Source organism: Ambystoma mexicanum, chromosome 4p, assembly GCF_040938575.1.
Source record: "Ambystoma mexicanum isolate Mex_15411 chromosome 4p, UKY_AmexF1_1, whole genome shotgun sequence".
Lineage (NCBI taxonomy): Eukaryota > Metazoa > Chordata > Amphibia > Caudata > Ambystomatidae > Ambystoma > Ambystoma mexicanum.
Window position 1 is genome coordinate 210,483,911 of NC_090927.1, and position 9,050 is coordinate 210,492,960.

Consider the following 9,050-nt stretch of genomic DNA (forward strand, 5'->3'; position numbering starts at 1 on the left):
GGTGGTACGGGCTATGGTGTCACATAGTCCAGGTTTTCTAGAGGAGTGCTAACTTGGATTAGCAGGTCGCTACCCTTCCAACTTCTTGAAGTGGAGAGTGATAGGGATGGGAGGTATCTAATTCTACAGGGTTACATACACCATAGATAAATTATTATCATGAATTCATACTTCCCGAACCACACCATCCCGTCCCATGTTCGCACACTTTGCAACCTTATTGCACCCCGACAAGAGGGGTTCATTATTTGGGGGGGCAAACCTGGAAAACCAATGGATAGTTGTGATTCTTACCACCTCCTTACCATGTTGAACTATGACATTAAAATACTCACAAAGGTGCTGGCCTCCATAGAGTTATCACTTCCCTGATACATACAGACCAAACTGGTTTTGTGCCAGGTCAAAGCCCTGCCTTAAACCTCCATAGACTTCAGCACATCATCGATCAAACTAACCCCCGAGAAGAGTACTACGTGGTGGCGTCCCTTGACGCCATCAAGGCTTTCGACTCAGTATACTGGGAATGGTTTCTCGCCTCGCTGCGAATTTTCGGGCTGGGTGAGTGTTTCATTCGGTAGGTGGTTTTACTTTACACATCACCAATAGCCAGAGTGAAATCTGGCTGCCGGATATCTGAGGTTTGGAATATATGCTCGGGGATCCATCATGGTTGCCCGCTTTCACCCATGCTATATATATATTAGCCATGGAACCTATTGCAGCATTCTTACGCCAGGAATACCAGGATGCGGGCATCATGGTTGGTGGGCTCAAACACTTGATATCACTATACGCAGATGATGTTCTGCTTTTCCTGTGTGAGACACAACACAACCTCCCTATGATCCTTGACGTATAGGACAGATTTGCAGAGTTATCTGGAATCACTTTCAGTAGGCTGAAATCTTGCCTCTTTCCCTTGGGCAGACTCTGAGGAGGAAGCATGACCACCTTACCGCATTTGAGCCTCCCATGTGAGTTGAAATCCTTTAGATATGTGGGAATCCAAATCACTCATACGGCTTAAGATACACACACACACACACACAACACGCTCAGGGTGGTGGATGGCCTTAAGAAATCTAAATCTTTCTGGTTTTGGCTACCAATGTCACTTATCGGTAGGGTTGCCACTGTCAAGGTGATTGTCCTCCCTAGATTGATTTATTATTTCATCAATGTCAATTATTATATAGGGGTAGCCATTTTTCATCTCCTAGATTCATTGATCAGAGATTTCCTTTGTGACCCGGGTCGCCATAAACTGTCCCTTTCTGTGTTGTGTCTGCCTTACAAGGACGGGGGGCACAGCTACCAAGGTTCGAGCTTTACTATTAAGCCGCTCAGTTGAGTTTCACTGAACAGTGGCTAGTTGATGGTCCTACATCAGAATCAACAACATCTATTGTCACCGGCCAGGCTTAAAGAAATATTATGACTTCCAGAAAGCTGCATGGACTCCTTTCCCCTGCTCGACGGGCTCGGTAGGCAGATCTGGTCCAGAACTTTGAAGGTATTTAAGGTGAACCGTCCCTACTCTTCCAAAGTGCCAATAGTTGCAGACGTGTGTGCGAAAAGAGATGACCTGGGCGTCTCCAGACATTGGGAGGAATGTGGCATCTACACCTGAGGGGACCTGTATGGCAAAGGTAGTTTCAGGGACCTTGAAAATATAACTCAGCAGCAGGGCCTGCCCAAGGGACAATTTTCGAGATACATGAGGGTGAGGGGAGTGGCAAAACGTAAATGGGAAGGTGTCCCGAAGAACCAGAAGAAACAGCACTCCTGGCTCTGATCTACTTGCTGGAAGATGACTGGAGGCATGTAGCCAAACTTTATAACTGACTGCTGGGTGGACCCAGCTTTAGAAACCCAAACCTGAAACTGAGATGTGGGTTCGGAAATTACTGACACTGAATGAGGCCGAGTGCTAGGTTTCCCTAAAAATGTATCAGGTAATGCCAGGTTTAGACTTCTGCAGATCAACTTACTCCATTGTACATAGAGGACTCCTTGTAGAGTAGCTAAATTCAGTAATAAAACGCCATCAAGATAATGCAGACCATATCCATATGTTTTGGAAATGTGTGAAAGCGCAGGTATTCTGGTACCAAATTGAACAGGCTTGCAAAGGAGCTGGTGCCACTAGGTATGACTAGTACCCAAAGGACTGCCTGTTGGGTGCATACCCTAGACAAAGCAAACACAAGCATGTTGTTAGACTTATGGATTTAGCGTGTATACTTGCAAAGATGTGAATTGTCATGTCCTGGAAATCCCCTGGTGGCCCTCAATTCAAATCATGGTTTCACGAATTTGACACTTGGTGCGAAGCCGAAACAAGAGCTTGGGCAATGTCATTGCGTCCTCATTATGATAGCCTGGTTGACACTTTTGTAACTTGTAAATTATTAGTATTCGCCATGTTCCACCCATCAGATAATAAACCATCCTGAATTCCTTAACTGCCCACTTTACTTTTCACTTTAAGTCATTTTGATTCTTGTGTCCCCTGTCTCTACCCATGTCCGTATTCACATCGTTATACGTGGCCACCCTATATCGCTCACGATACTGCAACAATCGGTAAGTCATGCATCCCAATTCTTACTTTTTGCCCTGACCTAGGTCTATGTATGGACATTTTATGTTCGTACATTTGTTTGTAAGCTTTATGTTTATTGTACTAAATGCTTCAGAAGGACCAATGCTGCACTTACAATTTCTGTAACCTCACCTGTATTGTTTCTTGGTCATTCTGAGTTCAATAAACACATTTAAAAATAAAATAGGGACATCATATTCGTTCCTTTGCAGCATCTAAGGACCAGCTGACAGACGCAAAAGATGAAAGGAACAGGACAACGATGGGGACTAGCATTTTATGGCTAGAACCAATAATGAAGGAACTGAGGAAAACAGTGAATTCAGCCAATCCAGCGCCTCCGCCTCACCTCACTTCTCCAATGCAGCACTTACATTGTGTAGGGCCACAATGGTGTGTGTCAGTGATCCATTGTCCGAATCATGGGGTGGATTATACGTGCAACAAGAAGTCCCTGTCTTCACACAAACCCCTCCCTCCATGGCAGGGAGTAGGTCCAATATATAGCGATTCTGAAGTGTCATTAATTGTAACGTTTACCTGGACTCCTCGGGAGCGTAATGTATCTCTCAACGAGTGGATCTAATACTTGGGCACCTTTAGGATTCTTCTCCTGTGTAAACGACAATAAATACAATAGAACTACTCTAATACCTCTTTTCTGGGGAAAATACTGTGTTGTAGTGTGCCCTTGGTAATCCCTCCGTTCTCACCTGTGTGTATATTTTGTGTAGTCTACAGGGGCGCGTTTGTTATGAGAGCTTTTAACTTGGAAAGCTGCAGTGTTCAAAGGACTCTTGTCTTTAATAATGTCTTTGCATTTCCAAATTGTCTTGGGTAAGTATTTGAGACAAATATTATAGTTCGTTAATTTCAGAGTTGTCCCTATGTTAGAGAGATCTCTCTTTCTAATATTTTTCCTTATTTTAACAGGTTCTTGGATGTCAGGAAAAGTTTGTGGCTGTGGAATGACTGTGACTAAACTCTGTATAAAGGAAACATTTAAGACACTCTGCGCAATGACTGTAGCCTTCAGCGAAGAGCGAGGAAATAACTGAGCAGTGAAAATTTGAAGACACTTCAGGTACGTAATTATTTAAACTTTTTCTTTCTTATTTCTATTAAGTTTGTTCGTTAATGAAATACCTTTTTGTTTTGCAGGTTTTTGGAAAGCTGTAGAAGAAATACCTTCGGAAGCTGCAGAGTCTGCTGAGGAAAACTTCTGTATGAAGGTACTGCGATCGCGAATGAAGACTGCTGCGAAGAAGATGCTGTGGCTGTGAGGGGACATCTGACGGAAGATGCTACGACTAAGAAGCAACAGCTGACTGAAGAAAACGCTTTGGAAATACTTTGGTTCGGTAAATCTTTTAAATAACAAAGGAATTCTGTTGTTTTTCTGAGGAAACTAATATCTTTGTCTTTTTCCTTTGACAGGTTCTGTGAGGAGAGACGCCAGTAGTGTTAACTGCTGTCTGCAGAGCAGACGCGAAGCAAGCTCTCCAGCAGAGGCAGGGCTTAAGTAGCTCCCACCGCAAAAGGCATAGAATGTGCTGTAAATTATCCATGGACCTGGCTTCAGCCATGTTTATTGTATGAAAACCAATGTAAGCACTATGATAGCCTATGGGTGCAATAATATGAATGATACAAATGCCATTTGTGCTAGTCTTGTAGCCACTGTAAACCTGCTGACTGATGTGATGTCCTTTGCTTCCCCAGTATTCCTGAATGGGAACTGTGCTCATTAACTGGGATCATGACAGTTCCCCCCCCAATGCCCCTCCCAAGGATGAACCCTCTGGTCCTGGCTTAGTAGGGTGGTTTGGATGAAACCTTTGAAGAAGTTTGGGGGCATGAATGTTTGAACTAGGTTCCCAAGTCCTGTCCTGTGGACCAAACCCTTTCCAGTCTACTAAGTAGAATTATTTATTTTTTACAATCTTGGAATCTAAAATTTCTTTTACTATGAATTCTGGTTCACCTTTGTCAGGAATATGGGGTGGAGTAGGAGGGGAATGTGTCGGGGACTCAGAAAAGGCTAGATTCTGCAAATATATGAAAAAACTGCATTTCCCAGCGGTCCGTGGGAAAACTGTGTAGTTCATTGCGGTGCTCGCGTGTGGCCAGCTGACACTGATTGGCAACAGTTTATTAAGAGCCAACGGCGCATGGCAGGTGTGGCTTATTTTGGATTTCAGGGCGGAGTCATGTCAGAGGAACGAGGGAGAGGCCCGTACAAGGATCCTGTTATTTTATGAGCGGGCAGGCTGGAATTTGCAGCGGCGATAGGAGGTGACACTCGCGGCTGCTACGGGCTACACAAGACTGCGTCCGGAAACGCTCATGAGCTTCCTGGACTTAAGATAAGTGCGGGAGGGGCTCTTTTGAACAGTGAAGTAATGCGCTCAGCACGATGGTTATAATTCATGTGAACGGACTTTGCTAATATGGGGTAGGGTGTTTGAATACCAGTGTATGGAATCCACGTGAGCTCAGCATATTGGTGTTTACAAGTAAACACGCCCAGGGAGGAAAAGTTCTCTTAAATGTGGTTACGGACTACTAGGGCTTCTGCAAATTTTCACGCTCTCACTCTTGAGGGGTTGCATTTATTGTGGGGAAAATCTATGAGCAGAGGGTGTCAAACTTGCCTAGTTGTGGTGTTTTATGTCCATGATCATTTATGTTCCATGTTTTTTTGTAAATGTTGGGCCATGTGTTATGTTTATCATGGTGGGAACAATCCCATATGTATGTTTCATCTTGCTTGCTATATATGTTATCCATGTAATAGGGTGAAATAGGTGCACGTACCAAGGTGTGCTATTTGTGTTCTTGAGCAAGGAAAGTGCATGGTATATGTTATTTACAAGGTACCAGACAGAGTAGGGCTTTTCCCTGTTATTTCCCTGGTCCCATCCAAACTAGGTACTCCCTTATCCTCTACTCGGTATTCCTACCTCCCCCTCCCTGTCCACAACCTCTCCCTAACCCTCTTCCCCCCCACTGGCTGCCACGTGGTGTCCTGTTTTTTGTATATCAGGTACCTGTGCCGACCACGGGTGGAGGGTCGACTTTCATTCGGCTTCCGTGGTTCGGGGGAGAGTGTCGACTCACCTTCCCCATTATTGTGTATGAGATTGACAACCTTCTATGATTAGGGGCTTTGGTGGTGGTTGAAATTGGGCCCCTGGACTCAGTGGCTTTATCAAGGAAACATGGAATACCGGATGAATTCGCATGCGGGATGGCAATTTTAATCTTACTGCTACTGGATTTACAAAGGTTTCCACCGAAAATGGGCCCGGAAACCTGGATTGGAATTTACGTGGGCCTTTAAGTGCAATGAATTTTGAAGACAACCATACTTTGTCTCCAACCTTATACTCTGGAGATTTTCTTTGAAGTCTATCTGCAAATTTCTTTTGGTTCTCCTTTGCTGTAGTCAAATGTCGTAGAACCTCTTCTTGTACTCTGGTAATGTTGTCATGAAGTCTCTGTACTGCTGGCATCTCTAAGGATTCTGTGGGGTCAAAGGTGGAGGTCCGAGGTTGTGAACCGTTAAGTATGTAGAACGGCGTATAGCCTGTGGAATTGTGTTCGGAGTTATTATACACATACTCTGCAATCCAATGGACATCCACCCAAGGACACTCTATCTTGTGGAGAAGACATTGAATGTATTGTTCAAGAGTCTGATTGGTTCTTTCTGTCAGTCTGTGAATGGTGACTGGTAGATAGACGCACTTCAATTTTAGCCAACTCACAACATTTTTCTCCAAAATTGAGAAACAAATTGACTCCCTCTATCAGAGATCACTGTAGATTGAAATCCATGAAGACGTACAATTTGTTCAAGGAACACTTTTGCTAAGACTGAGGAAGTAGGAAGTCCTTTAAGGGCAATGAAATACGCCATCTTGGAGAATAAGTCCACCACTATAAGGATTGTGTTATACCCCGAACAAGGGGCAGCTCTGTAATAAAGTCCATAGAAATGGTATGCCATGGTGCTGGTGGGACGGGTAGCGGTTGAAGCAGTCCTGCTGGTCTCTGCTTTAAACTTTTATTTTGAGCACAAATTCCACAAGTTTGAATGTAATCTATGATATCCTTGCGCCAGGTTTGCCACCATATATGCCTTTTGATTTTGGCCGTGGTTTTAGCGATTCCAGGGTGGCCTTCCACTGTGGCTCCATGGTAATCTGCAATAACTTTCTTTTGTAACTCCTGCTTAGGTAGGTAAACCCGCATCTGTAAATATGGTAATCCTTCTTGAAGGCAAAACCTAGGTCCTCTTGACTCCCAATTCTCTAATTATGTAGTGGTTATGGTAAGTAGAATGTGTGCCTTCAAGTCGTCTTCTGAAGATCCAGTGACTCCCAGCACCTTGTCTTCTGGAATTATGTTTACAGGTTCTACTGTACTTTGGATCTCTTCTCTCTCTTCAATCCTTGACAAGGCATCAGCTTTGCCATTACCTACCCCCGGGCGATAAGTGATAACAAAATCATAGTCCACGAAAAATAACGGCCAACAGTGTTGTCGGGATGACTGAGCCTTTGCATTGCGCAAATATTGCAGGTTTCGGTGATCTGTGAAAACTGTGACAGTATGCCGGGCCCCTAACAAATGGTGTCTGCATTCTTTGAATGCGTGTTTGATTGCTAATAATTCCTTGTCTGTGATGCTGTAGTTTAATTCGGCTATTGAAAACTTCTTGGACCAAAAGGCCACTGGATGCAGTTGTCCGGTCTCGGCATCTTTCTGGGACAATACAGCTCCCATTGCTGCACTGGACGCATCGTTCTCCACTACAAATGGCAACTCGGGTTGTGGGTGTCTTAAAATGGGAGAGGTGGTACATTTTTTCTTTAATGTCTGGAAAGCCTCTTCTGCTTCCTTGGTACAAGAGAATGTCTTGTGCTTTTGCAATAACGATGTTATTGGGTGGACTAGTTGTGAAAATCCTTCAACAAGCATCTGTAAAGATTTGCAAAACCTAAAAAACTTTTGACTCCTTTCACTGATGTAGGGGAAGGCCAATTTAGAACTGCGTCAACTTTTCGGTTATCCATTTCGATTCCCATAGGTGACAGGGCGAATCCCAGAAACTCTACTAAGGTTGCATGGAAGGAGCATTTTTCTAGTTTGACAAAGAGTTTGTGTTGCTGCAGTTTCTGGAGTACTGCTCTTACATCGGTTCTTGGACCGAGTTCGAATAAATGAGAATGTCGTTTAGGTACAAAACATCATTCATAAAATTCTGCTGGGGCGTTGCATGAGCCAAAGGGCATGACTTGGTACTTGTAAAATCCATATTTTGTGCAAAAAGCAGTCTTCCATTCATGTCCTTCTTTGATTCTCACTAAGTGGTAAGCTCCTCTAAGGTCTGGTTTAGTAAAAATATTGGCATCCTTAACTTGATCCATTAACACTGGAATGAGTGGAAGGGGGTAGCGGTTCTTCATTGTGATCTGATTGAGGGCATGGTAGTGTATGCAAGTACGAAGGTCCCCTTCTTTCTTGGGCATGAAAAACAGAGGAGACGCCATGGAGGATTTTGAGGGCCGAATAAAACCACTGGCGAAGTAATTATCCAAATAAGTCTTCAAATTAATGTTTTCTTGTTCAGTTAGGGCATAAATTCTGCTGCATGGGGTTTTTAAACCAGGGATCAAATCGATTTGACAATCATATGGCCGATGAGGTGGCAACACATTAGCCTGTTCTTCTTCGAACACTTCTTGAATATCATGATACTCCGGTGGAAGGGTTCCAATCAACCCTAGGGTGGGTTTTTCACATAGAACCACTGAAACTTCCTTTTTAAAGGTTCTGCCTTGAACGTAGCAGGAATCCCTGCATTCCTCAATACAAACTTAAGTTTTGGCACACCAATCAATCTGTGGATTATGTTTCTCTAGCCATGGAATTCTTAAAATCACTTTAAACTGTGGACACTAATTAGGTCAAACAATATCTTATCTCGATGTCCCTCCTGGCAAAGCAAGGTACAAACTTCAGTACACTTTGTCACTGGTCTGGATATTAGTTGAGTACCATCTACTGCGGTGACATTTTGTACCACAGCCTTTGGGTGCATGGCTGTCACAATCCATGCACCTGACCCCCTCAGGTATAACAGCCCCCTGGCAGCAGTGGGGCTAAAGCCCTTCACACCGGCCCCAAGGGCCTTAAAACTCCATCAGAAACATACATGGAGTCAGTCCTGGTGCCTTTGGCGCTAGCCTCATTCTCAGGAATAAAGCAATACCAGTTTTGGACCTTAATCCAACATGAAGGCCTTTTACACAGCTCAGTTCTTTAGAACCAAGCCATGTGGTCTAGTGTTTTGGGTGTGGCTGGGCCTGGAACTACTTTACCTAGGCTATTTAAACAACACCCAAACAGCAGAACACGCTTTGCGTTATTCTGC